This window comes from Mustela lutreola, chromosome 5 (assembly GCF_030435805.1).
Source record: "Mustela lutreola isolate mMusLut2 chromosome 5, mMusLut2.pri, whole genome shotgun sequence".
NCBI classification, from domain to species: Eukaryota; Metazoa; Chordata; class Mammalia; order Carnivora; family Mustelidae; genus Mustela; species Mustela lutreola.
This window is the reverse complement of record NC_081294.1, coordinates 19,881,079-19,902,114: the sequence shown is the minus strand read 5'-3', so window position 1 is coordinate 19,902,114 and position 21,036 is coordinate 19,881,079. Positions and strand designations below refer to the sequence as shown.

Genomic DNA, 21,036 nt, shown 5'->3' with positions numbered 1-21,036 from the left:
CTTTGAAAGAATTGATAAAATTGATAAACCCCTAGTCAGACTTATCAAAAAAAGAAAAGACCCAAATAAATAAAGCCACAAATGGAAAAGGAATGATCACAACTAACACCGCAGAAATACATATAATTATGAAAGAATCTTGTGAAATATTATATGCCAACAAACTGGACAATCTGGAAAAATTTAAAAAAAATTCCTAGAAACATACAAACTATCAAAACTGAAACAGGAAGAAATAGAAAATTTGAACAGATCCATAACCAGAATAGAAATTTAATCAGTAATCAAAAATCTCCCAACAATCGCTTCTTGGCCTTTTGGCTAAGATCAAGTGTAGTATCTGTTCTTATCAGTTCAAAAATTTCCCTACAAACAGAAGTCCAGGGCCAGATGGCTTCCCAGGGGCATTCCACCAGACATTTAAAGAAGAGTTTATACCTATTTTTTCTCAAACTGCTCCAAAAAATAGAAATGGAAGAATAACTTCCAAACTCATCCTACCAGGCCAGCATTATCTTGATTCTAAAACCAGAGGAAGACTTCACTAAAAAGGAGAATTATAGGCCAATATCCCTGGTGAACATGGATGTAAAAATTCTCAAGATACTAACAAATTGAATTCAACAGTGCATTAAAAGAATTATTCACCATGATCAAGTGGGATTTATTACTGTGGTGGTTCAATATTTGCAAATCAATCAGTGTGATACACTGCATTAATAAAAGAAAGAATAAAAATTATATGATCCTCCCAACAGATGCGGAAAAAGCATTTGACAAAGTATAGCATCCATTCTTGATAAAAACCCTCAATATAGTAGGGATTGATGAAACATATCTCAATATCATAAAGGCCATATGCAAAAGACTCACAGCTAATACCATCCTCAATGGGGAAGAACTGAGAGCCTTTCCCCTACAGTCAGGAACAAAACAAGGTTGTCCACTCTCACCATTACTATTTAATATAGTACTGTAAGTCTTACCCTCAGCAATCAGACAACAAAAAGTTATAAAAGACATCCAGATTGGCAAGGAAGAAGTCAAACTCTATTTACAAATGACATGATACTCTATGTTGAAAACTTGAAAGACTCCACCAAAAAACTTCTAGAACTGATAAATCAATTCAGCAAAGTCACAAGATATAAAATTAACATATAGAAATCTGTTGCATTTCTATACACCAATAACAAAGCAGCAGAAAAAGAAACCAAGGAACTGATCCCTCCCTTCGTGTGCGTGTAACTTATTGGGTGGCCAAGCCTGGGAAAGCCGTCAGGATGAACATGTGATTCTTTCTTTTAATGTTAAAATAAAGATTTTTGTGTCGACTTCTAAAAAAAAAAAAATGCTCAATATAAGTCATCATCAGGGAAATACTAATCAAAGCCATGATGAGATAAAACCTCACACATGTCAGAAATTAACAACCCCAGAAATGACAGGGGTTTCTGAGGATATGGAGAAAGGGGAACCCTCTTTTACACTGTTGGTGGGGATGCCTACTTGTACAGCTACTCTGGAGAACAGTATGGAGGTTCCTCAAAAAGTTAAAAATAAAACCACCCTATAATCCAGCAATTTCCCTGCTAGGTATACAAAGGATACAAAAATAAAGATTTGGAGAGGTACATGCACCCCAGTATTTATAGCAGCATTATCAACAATAGCCAAAATGAGGAAAGAGCCCAAGTGTCCATGAACTGATGATAGATAAAGAAGTGGTATATATGCAATGGAATATTACTGAGCCATCAAAAACAATGAAATCTTATCATTTGCAATTACATGACTGGAACTAGAGTGAATTCTGCTAAATGAAATACATCAGTCAAAATGACAAAAACTGTATGATTTCCTTCACATGTGGAATTTAAGAAAAAAAAATACGAACATAGAGGAAGGAGGAAAAAAAAGAAAAAAGGAGAAAGAGGGAAAGAAACCATAAGAGACTCTTAATAACAGAGAACAAACTGATGGGTGATGAAGGGAGGGCGGTGAAGGAGGATGGGCGGGATGCGTGATGGTATTAAGGAGGACACTTGTGATAAACACTGGGTGTGTATGTAAGTGATGCATCCCTGAATTCACTCCTGAAACAAATATTGCTCTGTATGTTAACCAACTCAAATTTAAATAAAAATTAAATTAAAAATCTTCGTGTTTAAGGCATTATACTTATTGCCAAGAAGATTTTAGAAATGAATTCTCTGAAGGGCTTGACCTAAGACAAAGATAAGGATGGAAGAGGAAAGGGATAAACAAATCGTGTCATGGTTTCACTTTTATAAATATCTTGAATCCTATAGCATGCCTTGTTCCTAACACTGGAAACATGCGGAAGAAGTTTAAAAACACTAGTTACTCTTCCTCTTCATCCAATCTGTCTCTCAGGGCTGAGTATTTTGTTTTTGTTTCTGTTTTTTTCTGGCTTCCGACATTATTCTGACTCCTACCCTTTTTAGCTCTTCCTTTCCCCTGGAAATGTTCTTTTGGTTGGCATTTCAGGATTTCAAAATTCTTAGGTGATCTGAAGTTTACTCTAAGGATACATTCCTGTCTCCAGACTCTTTTGTGAAATGAGATCACTACAGCCATGTAACTGAATCTGCTTGATCACTCAATCCATACTTCTTTCCCAGAAAGGTGGCAGGAGGAATCTCAGGGAAAGCAGTGGCTGTAGGGAAAATGGGTTTGAACAGAAATGGGGGCAACAAGGGCATGTAGGAGAATTCTTTTCAAGTCATATAGAGAAATAAAGATTTATAGGATGAGAATCATTGCCTGCAAAATTGTCTTATAGCTCTTTTCTTTCTTTTTACTCTGTGTATCTTTCTATCATCGAAGCCCAGCTCTTTCCCACCCATTCTTTTACTTTATTTTACTGTTTTATTGAAAAATCCATGGAGTCCACATTCCTCTTTCCTAAGTCAGTTATTATAAATGAATAGAAACCAGGAATTCAGTTAAATAAAAAGTTTTTAATAAATCTATATTTACGTGAGAGCTCTACATACGTGCATGGTTTTGTGCGATTTTTACAACAATCCTGATTGCTGTTAATAAATACGTAATTAGTTTTATTTTAGAAGAAGGGAAAAGCAGACACTGAGAAACTAAGTACCTTACAAAAGTTAAAAGCTTAAGTGAAAAAGAAGCAAGATACAAATTAAGAATCCTAAATGCAAAGTTTTTGACAATTATTAATTTCTTCAAAGTTTGTGGTACTCTTGCACTTTCCTCTAAAAATCCAAACAAAATAAAACAGACACCAATAGCTATTGCAGATAAAAATAATTTTGTTTCTCTGATCATATCTATTTCACTGTCTTCCAAATAATTTTAAACATCCAAAGTACAGGACTATTTCCTTCAAAAACACATAGTCACACTCTCATTATTTTTATATATTTATTTTATTTTATTTATTACTTAAAATAGTAACCTTTTACACAATTAACTTCAAATAGCAAATATGTATAGATGTATAATTTAAGGTAAGATTCTTTAAAAATAAAGACCAAACATCCCTGAGAATATAATGCTAAGTGAAGTAGGCCAGACAGAGGCTTGTACTGCATAATTCCACTTACATGAGGTATCTGAAAAAATCAAATTCATAAAATTAAAGACTGAATTGAAGGTTACCAGAGTCTGGGACAGGGGGAGGGAGGAGAAAATGGGAAATTATTACTCAATGTGTATAGATTTTTCAATTAAGAAACATAAATAAGCTCTAGAGATCTGCTGTATGACACTGTACCTATAGCCAGTGATAATGCTTGTACACTTAAAGTTTTGTTAAGTGGTTAGCTCTCATTTTAAGTGTTTTTTATCATTGTAAAACCTTAATCAGATAGATAGCTGATAGATAATGTATAAATGTAAGATATATATGTATATATCTTTTTTTAAGTAACTGAATAAAGACGAACAAGAACTACACCAAAAGTAAAACTTAACGAAAATGAAAGATCCATCTTCTTTTTAATTTAATACTATGTGAGTTTAGAATTTTGAAGTAGTTTGTGTTTAAATATTTTTTATTTTTTTTGAAGTGTGAAAAACATATGGTTATGTATATATAATATTTTAATTTATTTCAATTTATGCAATTCATTGATTATTCAAATTAATTTTTGAAGTAAAAGCATAAATTCTGCATTATTTTTCATTATTTGATATTCTATAAAGATAATTTCTGCTATAAATGAGTTTTACAATCATTAATGAAAGTTGGAATGATCAGCGTTTGAAAGCAAGATCATTTAAGTTAAAATGAGACCTATAAGCAATGCCATCAAAAAATCAAATATTATTACAATTGTTATAATGATATACATGTCTGCTGTTAATTGATTCTCCTTATATATCAGCTGAAAAAGTATTTTTTCAGTAAAACTTTACTTAAAATGTTCATTAATTAGTCATTTCTATTTGAAGAGCTTGGTAAAAAAGTTTTCATAGGCATAAACTTTTAATTTTTATGTTAAAGTTTATTAGTATAGAGAAGCTCTCTCTTACATTAAACTGAGTCTAAAAATATATCCTTATATTTTATATTTCTTCATTTTGTAACTAATCACATATCCTGAAAAGAAACACTTATCCTAATTTTAAAAGATTTATACCTACATTTATATATATATACATGAACATGATTTTAGTAACAGCTTGGCTGTCACAGGAAATTATAAGCATATTTTAATTAATTGTATATAGAAGCTGTCATGTGTAAGTACATAGAATCAACTAATAATTGATATTTAAAACCGAAGTAAACTTTGCTGGGAACTTTTTCATCTAAATATTTTTAAAAAAATCATATAATAGTCTAACCAGACAGAAGGGTAACATTTCACTTTATAATTTTCTCTGCAATACAAGACATACCTGCCTTCTCAATTTCTAATATTTATAATTATATTTTACCACTATTTAAAAAAATAAATTTAACTTTAGGCTTGATAATGCTTTTTTATTAAGACTATATATTTTTTAAAGTAGTTTTAGGTTTCTAGCCAAATTTAAGAAAAGGTAGAGACTTCCCATGTACTCCTCTACCCCAACACATGCATAGCCTCCCCCATTATCAGGATCACTTACCAGGATGGTGCATGTTTTACAATTGATGAACCTACATTGACACATTATTATCACCTAAAGTCCATAGTTTACCTTTAGGTTTACTCTTAGTATTGTACATTCTATGGATTTGGGCAAATATACAGTGGCCTGTGTCCATCATTACAGTAGTGCATGGAGTATTTTCACTGTCCTAAAAATCCTCTGTGCTCTGCCTCTTCATCTCTCCCTCTCCCTAACTCTTGGCAACCACTGATCTTTTTATTGTCTCCATAGTTTTGCCTTTTCTAGAATGTCATATTGTTGTAATCATACAGGACACAGCCTTTACAGAGTGCCCTCTTATATCTACTACTATGCATTTAGGATTTGTCCATGTCTTTTCATGACCTGATAGCTCTTTTATTTTTATTTATTTTATTTTTTTATGTGCTAAATAATTTCCCATTGTCTGGATCTACCATAGCTTATTTATAATTTCATCTACTGAAAGACATTTTGATTGCTTCCAAGTTTTGACAGTTATGAATAAAGCTGCTATTAACATACATGTGCAGGTGTTTCTATGGACTTAAATTTTTAGCTTGTTTGGGTGGATATCAAGGAGCATAATTACTCAATTGTATGAAAAGCATATGTTTAGTTATCACTTCTAATAATTTTTTGGTGGAGTATATTTAGGGTTTTTTGCATCAAAACAAACAAGCAAACAAACAAGGAATAAACTTAATCCAGGAGTGAAAGATGTGTACTTTGAGAACTATGAACCATTGATAAGAAAAATTGAAGACAATACAAATAAATGTAAAAACATACCATGCTCATGGTTTGGAAAAATTAACATTGTTAAAATGTCCCCACCATTATACAGCAAAGTAATCCTTATCAAAATACCAATAGTATTTTTCACAGAACTAGAAAAAATAATCCTGAAATTTTTATGCACTTACAAAAGACCCCAAGTACCCAAAGCTATCTTGATAAAGAAGAACAAAGCTGGAGTATCACAATTCCAGATTTCAAGATACGCTGGAAAGCTGTAGTAAAACAGTATGGTACTGGCACAGTAATAGACACATATGTTAATGGAATAGAATAGAGATCAGAGAAATAAGCGCTCTTATATGGTCAATAAATGTACAGCAAATTTCTGGGCTTTTCTTGCATCATTCAAATACATTTGTCCATTTCTTTTTTTTTTTTTTCATTTTGTCCATTTCATTAGGTCTTATCAATTGGACACTGGTAGAGCTACACAAAACATCTCTGTGTGATCCCATGAAGAAGAAAAGATAAGGCAGGCAATAATAATGCTCTGTTCTATTTGAGAGCATTGTGTTTAAAAATAGTTCATTGTACAAACTGAGGGTTGATGAAAGGAGGTGGCTGGGGGATGGTTAGATGGGTGATGGATATTAAAGAGGACACTTGTGATGAGGACGGAGTGTTGTATGTAAGAGATGAATCACTGAATTCTACTTCTGAAACCAATATTGCTGTATATGTTAACTAACTCAAATTTAAATAAAAAATTTTAAAAACAATGAAAAATAGGGGCACTTGGGTGGCTCAGGTGGTTGGGCGTTTGCCTTTGGCTCAGGTCATGATCTCTGCATCCTGGGATTCAATTCCACATCAGGCTCATCCTGGCTCGCTCAGTGGGGGTGCCTGCTTCTCCCCCTCTCTGACTCTCCCCTTATTTGTGTACTCTGTCCCTCTCTTGGGTGAATAAATAAAATATATAAAAAAATAGTTCATTTTGGGGCACCTGGGTGGCTCAGTGGGTTAAACCTCTGCCTTCAGCTTGGGTCATGATCTCAGGGTCCTGGGATTGAGCCCCACATCGGGCTCTCTGCTCAGCGGGGAGCCTGCTTCCTCCTCTCTCTGTCTGCCTCTCTGCCTCAATGTGGTCTCTCTGTCTCTCTCTCTGTTAAATAAATAAATAAAATATTTAAAAAATAAATAAATAAAAATAAATTAAAAATAGTTCATTTTGATTTTGGTAATTTCTTTATCAGAATAAAATTTTAGCTAAAGGCATTCTGTCAAGTTACATTATTTTAATAACATAAATATGTTTTAATTACAAAATTATTTTGTTATTATGTTTTAATATCATAATTATTTTGAAATTATCTACTGTATGCCTTTACTTGGTATGGAAAGTGGAGGATACAACCTGTATAAGCCACACCCTTGCCCTGCAGAGGAATTATAACTGGATATAAATATGCATAAGTATATTTGGTAGATTATATCTATGTTTTTTATATATATATAAAACATGTAATATATATATATATACATTTTATATATATATATTACATTCCTAAGGTGTAGGGTAGTATGTGTTATAACAATTAAAAGGAGGGACAAATTAATCTCTAATATGCTGAGCTAAGGGACTTGTAATAAATTATATAATAGAATGGAGCCATTGTGGTAAGTGGAATGCCAAGGACAAAGGCACAAGGCAAAGTATGAGTATACAGGGAATTCTTGATAGTGTCTCAATAACCAAGCTGAGGAATTTGGATTTTACCTTATGGGACAATCATTTCCAAGCTAGGGATCAACCATAAAAGAAAAAGTCCCATATTTGAATGTATTTGGTCAATGTGTTTGACAGTTTTTTGTATCAATTTGGTTGGAATACCGTTACCAGTCATTTATGTAAATGCTATTATAGGTGTATATCTGAAGATATTTATAGGTAAGGGTAGCATCTACAGTCTGTTGACTTTAAATAAAGGGCATTTTCTTTGATAACCCAGGTCTTCATCTAATAAGTTGAAAGACCTTAACAGCAAAACTAAAGTTTTCTTGAAGAAAAAGAAATCCTGCCTCAGGACGGCAGCATCAATACCTGTCAGAGAGTCTCGGTGCTGCCAGCTTGCCTTACAGAAAATGGACTTTCCAGCCCTCACAACCTCATAAACAAGTTCCTTGAAATAGATCTCTTTTATGCCTAGATTTGTCTCAATAGCCTAGTACAGAAATCATTTAACAAAATTCATCATCCATTACTGATAAAAACTCTCAGCAAAATTTGGAATACAAGGGGCAAGTGTTGAAAACTTAGTGGTAACATTGGACATAATTGTGAAAGGCTGAATGGTTTCAGGATCAAGGAAAGAATGTCTCCCCTCCCCAGTTCTTAAACATTATCCTGGAGGCTGCTGCTAGTACTTGAAAGAAAGAAATAAGAATACATTTCTATATATTAATAAGCAGAAATTACAATAAGATACAATACCATTTAAAATAGTGTTAAAATTTATATTATACTTAGGGATAATTCTGACAAAATATATCCAAAATAAACAAAAGCATATGTCCTTACAAAGATTACATAGTAATGCAATATGTAATATCCCAAACCCAAGTGTTCATCAGCAGGTTAATGGAAACACAGATTACAAATTATTGTGTCATCTCAACAATGGGATACTATTAGCCGTGAAAACAACTGAACTATCGATGAAAAATCATGGGTGGACTTCAAAATAATTGTACTGAAAGAAGCCAGGCAAAGAAAAAAAAGCACATGCTATATGATTCTATTCATTTACATTTTTAGAAAATGGAAACGATCTCTGATGACAGAAAGCAGATCAGTGTTGCTTGGGGACATGAAGTTATATGAGGGTTAGAAGGAGGGTTTAAAGGGACCACAAGTTAATTTTAGAAGCTGATAGACTTATTATTTTGATTTTGATGATTTCTCTGGCATATGATTTCAAACATATGTCAAACCTTGCCAAATATTTGCCTATAAATAGTGTAATTGATCAATGACACCCTAATAAAGTTAAAAAAAGAATCAACAGAAGAGCTAAGAAGAGTGAATAACAAAACAGAAGAGAATGCTGAAGTTGAGGGCATGATTATAAAATAACTCTTATCTTTTAAAAGTGAAACAATAAACAATAAACGTCTATGGTTGTTAAATCTATAGCAACAGTGGCAATCTCATTTTAAGAAAATTGTTTAAAATCACAGAAAACTGGAAAATGTCGGTTTCTATAAAAAACTTTAGTGTTTTTTGTATTTTTTGTTTGTATATATATATATATGTATATACATATATATATATATATAAAATGTTTGCCTTTGAACAATGCAATCATATATATACACATGAGCTTTTAAATGATCGCTAATTGCTTGCCTAAATCAATCTCCTTTTACTGTTGACTTCTTTCTACATCTGCTGGCTGTGGAAATGTACAGACTTAATTTTATATATACATGTATACATATATATATAAACACAGACACACACACACATGCACACATATATTTATATATAAATATATCTAAATTTGATATATATTATTATATATAATTATGTAATATAATAATATACTATATAAAATATATATAATATAAAAATTGTGTGTGTGTGTATATATATATATATTTTTTTTTTTTTTCTCTCCCAGAATTTTTCAAGGTAGAGTGAGCAGGGAACAGAGTTCTGACATCACATGAAGAAGTTGTGGGAAGGACTTACATAAAATTTCTAAAAGGAAGATCAAACTCAATAGATATACACCATTTTGTAGCTTAATATGCCAAGGAAGCCTGGTTCCAGATAGATACCACGTCAGCCCTGTCAGACATCCCCCCGATGTCTTTTACATAAAGAGAGAAAAAGTAAACTTATAAAAAATAAAACCATGCCATTTTTCTCCTAGGTCACTCTTGTTTAATGTTATTGGTACATGAAATGAACAAAAAATGGACAAAATCTTTAATACATGCTCAGAAGACAGACACATAAACACACATCACATACATAATACAGTAGAGTAATGGTTTGAGAAAGAATAATTAGAGCCCAGCTCAGGATCCCTAATTATTTACCCATGAAAAGTACATACTATTGACACTGTACTTCCTCTTTATTGGCCCAGTACGCCCATCCTCCAGCTGCTTGTTGTGACTGATAGCTAATGAAATCTCAGAGTTGCACCCTTCACCAAAAAAGTTACTAAAAATTCCTACTGAATTAATTAACTAAGAGCTGTCTTGTCCAGGGGATTATGTTGATGTGTGTGTGTATGTGTCTGCATGTGTGTTTCTTACCAAAGCATCTGAAATACTTTCCACTTCCTCTAATCAAGTTTAAATACATTATGTTACCAATATAGAGGAACAATGTGATGTTCTGCAGAATATCCAAGTGTTGGACACAGATGTCATAACTTTAGGGGTTTTAATATTTTTGTGGCACATTGAGATATCCCTTGCAAAGTTAAACACAAGATAGGACAATTTGTACTTCCTACTACTTTGAATAAAACGCACCACATGGTAGACTTTTTTGAGGTTTACAGACCGTATATTTAATGCTTGGAAGGAAGCTCTGAAACTAATGATCCATTTATCAAGTTTCATGGAAACTTGATTATTTTGAATGTGGCTCTGAGCATTAAGGTCTCTGCTGCAGGTGAACACCATAGTGCAAGCAGCCTTGTCACTTGAGTCTTGTGAATAAATTAATCCCATGGTGTTAGAGGCATCTGCGCTAAGAAGTGAAATTGGTAAAATCAATAAAAAGACCTAGCAGGAGACTTGCACACTAATCCTTTTGAAAAGTACCTCTCACATGCTACTAGTCCCTCCTAGAAATTTTACATTAATTTACCACCCAGCCAGGACTGACAACCAAGTCTAAGTTCAGGTGAGCCCAGAAGGCATTCATTGTAGAAGTGGTCAATCTAAAACTGGGCTTAGGGGGTCCAGAGACCCCATGTAAGCTGAAAACAAATGAACAAGATCCGATATCATCTTCCACAATTGTACTGATGCTTTTTTGTCAAATGACATCTATGACCGTATTGGCATTTTCTATATTAGCTGATGGAGAAAGGAAAATGTCAAGGTTATTACGATGGGTTAGCTTTGGAAGGTATGTGCACATCACAGACTACTTATGCCCTGTAGTCCTAAACAGGCTTGTTCCTGAAAGACAGCAGTGAGCAGTGCAGTAGTCAGAGTTTGGACAGTGTACCTGATCATCCACTTTGTGTAGAAAGAGAATTGACATGAGGTAAAGATACATAACAGACATATGGAAGGACCTATAAGACATAATTAGTCTATGAATATTTGCCTTGCAATATAATGCCCAGCAGAGGGTATCTATTTCAGAAAAGGTAGTAAACTACCAAGTGCATAGGATACCTTATTCAATTAAATTCTATTAAATGTCATCCAGCCTTTGTGTTTGGGCATTTCAGTGCTCAGATTATCAAGAAATAGTTATGGTAGTGGAGGTGGAGGTTATGTGTGGTCCGGCAGCTTGGGATCTTTCACACCAGAGTGATCTAGCTCTTCCTACTACTGCATATTTGGTCTGTCAGTAACAGAATAATGATGAGTCCACAATACAGCACAATCTCTCAAGTCAGAGAAAATTAGTAATTTGTTGACATTTTGGGTAATAAACTCTTTAGAATCTGGAAAGGTAATGATTCATCCTGAATGGAACTGTCACATATTCTAGAAATGGCTTAGTTTTCCTTCTATGCTGTGGCTCAGCCAGCCCCACTATTTAAAGACTTGGAACGTATCTGATCTACCCATGTGAGATATCCTATACATAACATATCCCAAAACTAAGGACACGTTTTGGTAAAAGTGCTACAGTAGCATGGTCATGACCATTATTCAGCCATTATTACTGTCATGACCATTATTCAGCCATTATTACTGTCTTGAAATTGCCTTACATTAACAGCTTGAGAAAACAGCTGAAGTAGCAGTTTGCAGGTGATTTCTGAGAGGTTGAGACTATCTAGTTCAGAATGTAGAATAATCCTTAAGCCAATGGCTATAACATAGTGCTTTGTTTCCAACAGATGGATTACATGAGTCTGGGAATTAAGGAACAGAAACAGCAGTGGTCTCATTTACTATCAATCCCAGTTACCAACTGAAGAATCTTTGCTTCCCTGTTCTAGTCTACAGTAGATTGCTTCCGCAAGATGTTACACTACAACTATCACTAGACTTCAAGTTATAACTTCTGCCTGGTGACTTTGGGCTCTTTGAAGCAGTTGATCATTAGGTGCAGAAGGAAGTCACCATACTAGTAAAGGCAATTAACTCTGATCATCATGAGAGCTGTGTTCCATAGGAAGGGAAAATCAAAGTGTACTTGGCAATCAGGAGATCCTCTGGTTATTTTTGGTATTCCTGTGTAGTTTCAACTGTAAAACGGTCAGTAAAGAGATGCAATGTGATAAATATCCAGTAACTAGGTCTCAGAACCCTTAAGGATCAGAGTCCCAACCGGAAAACCACATAGCCCCAGAGAAGTACTGGATTAAGGGTAGCAGGAGCCTTGACTGGGTAAAAAAAGAAGTAGATGATTATCACTTATTCTCTTACATCTTTAGACCACCTGTATCACTGGGCCACCATTCACTGCACTCATCCTTCTGCTGTAAATTTTCCTAGAAATTATGATCCAACCATTAGCCTAGATGGAATGAATCAAATATGAGAATTAAACAGGCCTGAATAGTACAGTGAGTAGACCACGGTGGAGATTACATGTGTCCCATTTGGATACATTTTTCTAGGACAGTGTATCCCAGCTGCCTCAAAAGTTAGCTTTTAATGGTTCATAGCTTCCTCTTCTTTCAAAGGTTTACTGTTGTCTAAATATAGGTAATGCTCTCTGCAAGGGGCAATCAACAGTCAGTCATTGGCTGACAGAGATTCCTAAGGCCATCATGTCTCCTTAAGCTGAAACCAATTTGTGGGACCATTCACGCTCTGGAACATCTCATGGTAAATCAGAGATCTTGAAGAATTTCCAGCTGAATCTCATTCTTGATTAATTTAAACTACCCAATTCTGCTTATTTCATTCCCTTTCTCCTAAAATTATTACAGAATTTCTTCAACAAAGCATGTGCACCTAAATCCCCATGTTAGGCTCTGCTTCCAGGAAGCCTAGCTAAGACACTGTGACTATGGGCTATTAAATTAGAACCACAGATTTTCAGCTTTCTCAATTGTAATCCATTAAAGATATGTGTTCCTGCCATTGCATTATAGATAGGTGGTCCTACAGTATCTGTCATTCTATAATTCTTAATATCTTGCTTTTAATCAACTGAGTAGTTTAATGCTGCAATAATGGTGTCTTTTATGTATTTTATTGTATCACACAGTACAATTTTCAAATGCTGGAAAGAGAGATAATTTGCTTGGCCCTAATGTAGAATAATATTCTGGCCCTTTCCTTATCTCTTAGGCCCTTTCCTATCTCTTACCATTAGTTAAGGCATTTATGAACCTAGAGTTCTTATACACCTGATCTTATGTCACTTCTGTAGACTATGGTCTGGTTCTCAGGACATTGGACTTCTTACCACTACACTGAGCTGATGAACGACTGGAGCCATTTTGACTTTGTCCAAAGATATGTTGTCCTGAGGGAGGAACATGTTACATATTACTAGGTTCATCCCTAGGCCTGAGAGAAGGTCATGCAGCTGCTAATTTGTAAAGTGCTAGAATATGTGGGTGGGGATCTCCACAAAGGTGAGCTCAACGCCCCTTTTTGTTCAGTATAGTGCTAGAGGCTGCAGGGCTTAGGCTGCTAGCCTTCCTCATACCATCATGTTCCAAGACAATTCTTAAAAGTGAGAATTAGAAGTTTATACCTGACTTTTAAAGTGACTATAAAGATAAATTTTCAAAGTAGGGGAATTAAACACTATTTAGTGTCTTATCTTGTTCATATATTTTAATTTTTTAACAAATATATGTGGATCTTAACTTGTATCTTGCAAACGTTGGGTTGGACTTAGTATTGCATTCACTGCTTTAGATCTTAATTTCTGTAATTGAATCCAAGTAACATCTTTGTGTAAGCTACAGTATTACAATATGTCCAAGCATTTCCCATGCACCTTTTTTTCCCTTTGATCCTGTTCTTCATCTAAACTTTTTTTCTTTTTTGAAAAGTTAGCATGTCCAATTGTAAATTACACATTAACTCATCTTTTCTATAAATGTATTTCATTTTGTTCTATACTATCCCTGCTACTAACCTCATCATGTCTGTTTATATTATTTCTTTGTTTTTTATATAGTTTGTAACACCTTTCTATTTTGTATCATATGAGGACCTTATTAATATTCCATTTACTTGCTCTTCTAAAATTCTTAATTAAAATGCTAAACAGGATATTAAATCAGATGAAAGTAAAGAATGACCTCTGTGACAGACCATAAGACAACTTCCTCAATATAATGTATTGCTATTTATCATGTTTCTTGATATATTACTTCAGATAGCTATCTGTAACTGTGGTATCAATTGAATTTTTTAAAAGAGAGTTCTGTTTGAAAACTTTACTTATGGCTGATAAGGTCATTAGTACATGCTGTAAGAAATAGAATTCTTCAATTTTATAAAAATCATTAATTAAAATATTATATGCCACAGTTAATATAGAAAATAAAGACTTTTGGTTTAGTGAGAGTGGAATAGTTGGCTCAACATATGTTTAGAATGTTCTTTGTTTCTTTGTAAGCTCACTTTATCAAGACTCTGAGATTTCTACTTGACAAGAGATTTAGTTAACTTTTTAAAAGTGGCTGAACAAAACTCATGCACTAAGTCAGGAGAAATTTGGAAGATTATGATAACCTTTCCAATATAATGTGGAAGTCTTCATTCTAAAACATGGAAAAACAAGAATGGATTTATATTTTCATATAAGAATTGACTTGAGTACTGAATAAATATGTGTTGAAGGGTATCATTCTTCTTGTTTAAAAATACCTCAGTTAGGTATTCCATTTTTCCAGTAAAACCATAGAGGAGAGTTTAGGGACATTGTATTTTCTAGTGTTATAGTTTTCATTTAAATGTAATTTGGGAACCACTAAGTTCTATACCTGAAACCAATTTTACCACATGTGTTAACTAACTAGAATTTAAATTAAAAATTAAAATAAAAACAGGAAACTGGATTTAAAAAAAATAAAATAAACATAATTTGAGGCTATGGGGTGATTATAAACCATTTTTTACTATTTCACTGTATATTGCTCTTTTAATACTCCTGAAATATACCAGTTAAACTTCTAACATATGCAAAACACATTTAAAGGGACAAGGGTGAGGATAAAAAAATGCACCCTATAAGGATCAACATCTGGAAACATTTATTCAAAAACATTTGGATCTTTGCAAATTATAAGAATATAATCAAAATGAATGTAATTAAGTCAAGTTTTAAGTATGCCATTAAGCTTAGAGAATTTGAATAACTATAAACTATAGGACAAATACTTTAGGTCATAAATATTGGAGAACATGAATATACATCTTTTCAAAAAGTTATGCCTAATATGGGATACACATTCCCCAGTTTCCTAATGTGTAATTTATGCAACATATAGTCATTGAAAATCTATGATTCGTGAGCCTTTTAAAAATGAGTAATAGGAACAATAGTGAATAATAAGGATGATATTTCTGCCCTTATAAGGACTGAGATGGGTGAAGGCAGAATGTGAGAGATGGCAGAATGTGAGAGTGCTGGAAATATAAGAAACAAAATTCCTAGGGGTGCCTGGGTGGCTCAGTGGGTTAAGCCGCTGCCTTCGGCTCGGGTCATGATCTCAGGGTCCTGGGACTGAGTCCCGCATCGGGCTCTCTGCTCAGCAGGGAGCCTGCTTCCTCCTCTCTCTCTCTCTGCCTGCCTCTCTGCCTACTTGTGATCTCTCTCTGTCAAATAAATAAATAAAATCTTAAAAAAAAAAAAAAAGAAACAAAATTCCTAGGATATGACTTAGGGGCTGAGGGAAGTTGCTTTTTTAAGAGAATTAAGGAAACAAAGAATTCATGATTTTCACCAAACTTCCAGAATTTAAGTAGTTGCAAGGGTATATCTTAAAATGAATGGACCCACTGATTAATGAGGAATTTCAAATCAGACACCCAGAATAGAGAAAGAGCCTCCAGAACTCTACTGTGATTCATACTGAAAGTAATTTAGCACTTGGCATAGAGCAAAATAACTAATTTGAGTTATTTTACAAATTAAAGTTGTTGAAGGTTATTTTACACAATGAAAAGTGGGCATTATAATAATGACTATAATGATAATTAGACCTATGTTGAAGTTTCTTTCCTATGTCTATCATTATGTTGTAATAATATTGCCTATATTTATAGTAATTTTTTCTCTATATTTAACTGTTGCAAGTATAAATCACATTTTTACCTCATTTTAACTCTATTAAGTATCCTCATTCCGTGAATAGTACATATAAAAACAAATGTGTGAAAATAAATAAACTAAAAGTAGCTATCACAACAAAAAGAAGCAGAAATTCAGTAACAATGTAAGATGTAGCATAAAATTATCTCTGAACTTCCAGTCTTTAAATTCTTTTGGATATACCAGTCTTTTGCCACAAGAATAAGAAATTATGTAGCAATGATTTGTAATTTTGTGTATCAAAAGTGGAGACTTAAGAAAAATTAGATATCTACATTTTAAACTTACTGGGTCCAAAATACTTTGCGAACCTCATTAAATTCCTTCAATCAGGTGCCTAATTAAAGTCACAGATATCTGTCAAGGGCTTCAGAGTCTGCCAGTTATTCCTCTAAATAGATGAGTCAGTTGTTGAATTATAGATCTCTGCTATGGAAAATTATTGTATTAGTAGTAGTTATATACTTATTGACTTTATGTCTAGATGGAAACACTGAAGGCTGTTATACATATTAAAGTATAGCGGAAGAAGCTATAGAGCTTGACCATCCTTTTTTAAAACCATTATTTACTTCATCTTTTTTCATATGAATACAGCACTCATAGACTGTATCTGGCACCTAAATGTCACTTTAACCTTCAGGCTTCACAAACTTCATTCATATTAAGCTACATCTCATAAGTGCAGAATGTCACAGGATCTAAATGCATGCACTAGATCTTTAGTTATAATCACCCTGCTGGTAGGTTAAAAAAAAAGTTAATATTACAGTGTTTATATTCTGGATACCCAGGGTATACATAAATTTTATTTCTTAGATGAGTCACTTAAAAATGAGCTTGTTCAGGGAATACTGTGTGAGTCTATGAAGAAGGAGAAAAAAAGTGTGCGGAATGGAATCAGGGTATGGAAAGATCAAAATGAAAGTTCAGACTAAATGATGCCTCTTTTCATTCAAGTAAATGTCAGCTATCAGTTTCAGAACACCATCCTGATTTTTTAGAATAGAGCCATGAATACAGTGGGTAATATAAAAATAAAGATTATAAAACTTTGAGAATTAATCAAATTCTTCACTGAAGAAAAGAGGGTGATTACTTTTTGCACATAGGACATAGGTCATTTTCAGAGGCTGTCTTTGGAAATGTAGCCTTTTTAGTGGCATTTCCTTCTGTAATATTAAAAAGCAATTTTTATAGGCCATTTTTTTTAAGCTAAAGTCAAGTGGAATGTTGAAATAGCTCTACAAAAAAATTCAGAGGAAAAAAAATACTTTTTTACGTCTTCACTTTTGTGACAGCCACCTGAAGACTTTTATTGATCTAAACTCCAGGAGCAATTTGATGGTCTCTGATCGGAGAAGTACAACTTAAAAAACTAATAAAAAAGGTTACTAAGTTACACTTTATTCCCAACTCACATCATGTACTCTTTGTAGATTCACTGATATTTTAGATCATTTTAATTTAATAAAAAAGTTGTTTTGTGACTCATTTATTAAGTAAAATATTTTTTACTCTATTACTTTAAGCAAATAATGACAAAACAAAGCAAACCTGACAACTTTACTCCATAATCAAGGATAATCACCAAAACCCATAAGCTTTATAATTTTTTTTTTTCATTAGAAGACATTGGCCTCTGGAGTAAATACAGTTTGTTTGTTTGTTTGTTTTAAATATTTATGTATTTAAAAGAGAGAGAGAGTACAGGGATGGAGCAGAGGGAGAGAGAGAAGAGAATCCGAAGCAGATTCCCCACAGAGTGAGGAGCCAGATGTGAGGTTCTATCTCATAATCCTGAGATCATGACCTAAGCTGAAATTGAGAGTCAAATGCTTACCCAGCTGAGTCACCCAGGCACTCCTGGAGTAAATATAGTTTAAAAACTTTTTTTTATTAATTCTTCTTCTACCCACTTAAGCCCCCATGTTGCATCACCACTTCCTCATATCAGGGAGAATACCATTGCTTTAAGTTTCAACATAATTTAATGTGATTGCAATAGTTTATATTTATTACAGTTAAGCAACATGACCCTACATGGACCCAAGTGTACACAACAGTTTCTGACTAATAGTATCAACTAAAATACTGATAGTTGTTAGTATTAATATCCCAATTCCAAATGGTTTGAAGCCAGATGTTCATTAGCTCACCTCAAAATCTGAAGGTCTGACTATTTAGAGAGGTTAATGCAGAGGCATTTAAAGCCATCCACTACATAGGAGTTTTTCATCTTCTGTTCTGCCTCCCTCAGCAATTTGGCCTTTGTACCAAAGTGGAAAATTTTCCTAGAGATTTCCCTAAAATTCCATTTTGTGTTCTTTGGTCAGAATGGCATTATATGCTCATTCCTGAACGAATCTCTAGCACTGGGAAAGGAATGACCATGATTATTATTAACCTAATGAAAATTCATCCCCACCACTGGGGACAATGGAGTGAAGGGTGTGGGCAAACGGGGAGGGAGGGGTAGCTCTCTGTAAAAGAAAGGAAACAAGTATTAAGCATATAGCCAAGTGTATTTTTCACACTAACAATACTGGAAACAGTTGGCTTATTAGGAAAAACTTTGTGAATCAATATACTGATTCCACCCCTCCCACAAACCCAAGGGAAAAAAGAGAATTATTCAAAATGAGGAGATTATATATGTTTCCCCCTGAAGAGATAGCCTAACATTGATTTTTTTTTTAAGCAAGTTGGTCCAGAAAGTAGGGCAGGATTTGAAGATATTTTTAATAATATTCTGTCTGTCATGAATTTGAAATAAACAGTACTAAAATATATTTGAGTGATTTGAACAGTGCTGACATGCCTCCTACGTTTTACTTTAAATCATGACTATTATTTTTTAACCTCTGATTTTAAGCCTTTAAGAAAAACACTTTATATTTACATAGCTGATTCAATTTAGGGAACAAGAAGCAGTCCATAAATTGATTTACTAACTATAGACCATGTTCTGCACTTAATTATTCACCATTATATTCCTCTTTAGAGTCTTAGGACAAAAAATATAATTTCTCCCAATACTGAAATAAATTCAGTCATGTCTGCCGGGCTATTTGGAAGCTATTCAATCGTATAAATTAACACTCAGTAACAGCTTAGAATCGCTCCCAAACATTTTAAATGTAGAAACACATCAAAAGTCTCTTGCTGATATCTAACTGGGGAGAAAGTAAGAGAGGAGAGTGGAAGAGGGGAGGGAAGGGTAGGACAGGAGAAGGAAAAAAAGAAGTAAGAAATATTTTAAGAGTAAGAAATAGTTTTAATCTATTTTTTAAAAGTTCAGGAAAGTTAAATTAACTGCTTTTTTTTTTTCCTTAGGAAAAAAAAACTAGTATGTCATTTTCCTTGTGAAATTAAGCTAATTACAGAGCCCCAACATGTATATTTGAAAAAGATTATCAAATTTTGAATTAGAAACACCGACCCATTACTGTAATACCATGATTCTCATCTCTATTCAAGTAATTTCCTGTACTTTTTATGTGAGCAATAAATTCTAATACACTGCAGTCTCTGAGATGGAAATAAGATCCAATAGTGTTTGAACCAAATCTGTAACAAAATCAAATATTACCTCTTAGATTTAACCACACGGATAGGATTTTAAGAAGAGGCAGGTGAAATAATGAAAAGACTCAGATGTTCTCAGCAGGCAGAATTTGGTTTGAAAAATGGCTTGCTATGTTAAAATGAATTATTTTTCTTTGCTTAACAAATCTAAATTTCATTCATTTATTTGCAAAATAGCAACAATAAAACTCATCTTTGTTAAGTCATCTAAAAATAAGTAAGTATGTATATGTTTGTGCATATATACATTTATCTGTATGTATATGAGGTTGATTTATGTTTCTTGTATAGGTAGAAGTTTTTATATAGAGAAATAAGCACAAAATTTTAATTCAAAATGTTATTTTAAAATTCAAATTGATTACAATTTATATTAATCAGTTTCTTAATATTTCAGTCTATTTTCAATTCTCAATTGTACCTAATAATTTAATAAAACCTATTATAGGACACAAAAAGTGAATTTAGAACTTATTTTGAGCTTAACTAATGTTATCTGAAACTTGCTGCAGACATACAAAAACATTAACCCTCAAGAACAAACTGGGAAGCAAGTAGTTTGCTTATTTTTTTTAAGATTTTGTTTATTTATTTGACAGAGAGAGAGAGAGTTAAGCAGGGGGAGCAGGAGGGGAAGAAACAGGCTCCTTGCTGAGCAGGGAGCCCAATGTGAGCCTCTATCCTAGGACACTGGGATCATGACTGAGCTGAAGGCAGACGCTTAACTGACTGAACCACCCAGACACACATGGAAAAAAAGTAGTTTAAAATGATAAACTATATTACATAGTTCTAGTTTATATGGATATAAAAACATCAAATATTTTTAATGTTCATAGTTTCTAAAATGTTAAGTATACATATTTAGGAAAATCTATGAAGCTTGATGTATATCGATTTAATATCTATTTACATTCAATTATAGTATATAGTTGAAAATAATAAGATCAAAATCATGCTAGACAGTTAACTATATGTGTGAGAATTTGTAAGCATTATTTCTGAATTTATATAACATTAAATTGACTACTAAATATAAGTGTCTGCCTTTGAAAATATTCTTTAAAAATATTAGTTAGAGTCCAGAAAATTTCATAGTT

At 33.2% G+C, this 21,036-nt stretch overlaps 1 non-coding gene across 1 annotated transcript; it reads left to right on the top strand.

The window, feature by feature from the left end:
- Positions 1-301: 301 nt before the first annotated feature.
- LOC131832743 (U2 spliceosomal RNA) lies at positions 302-496 on the top strand. The gene has a single exon (XR_009354154.1). It is a non-coding gene; the product is annotated as a U2 spliceosomal RNA (small nuclear RNA).
- Positions 497-21,036: the final 20,540 nt, after the last annotated feature.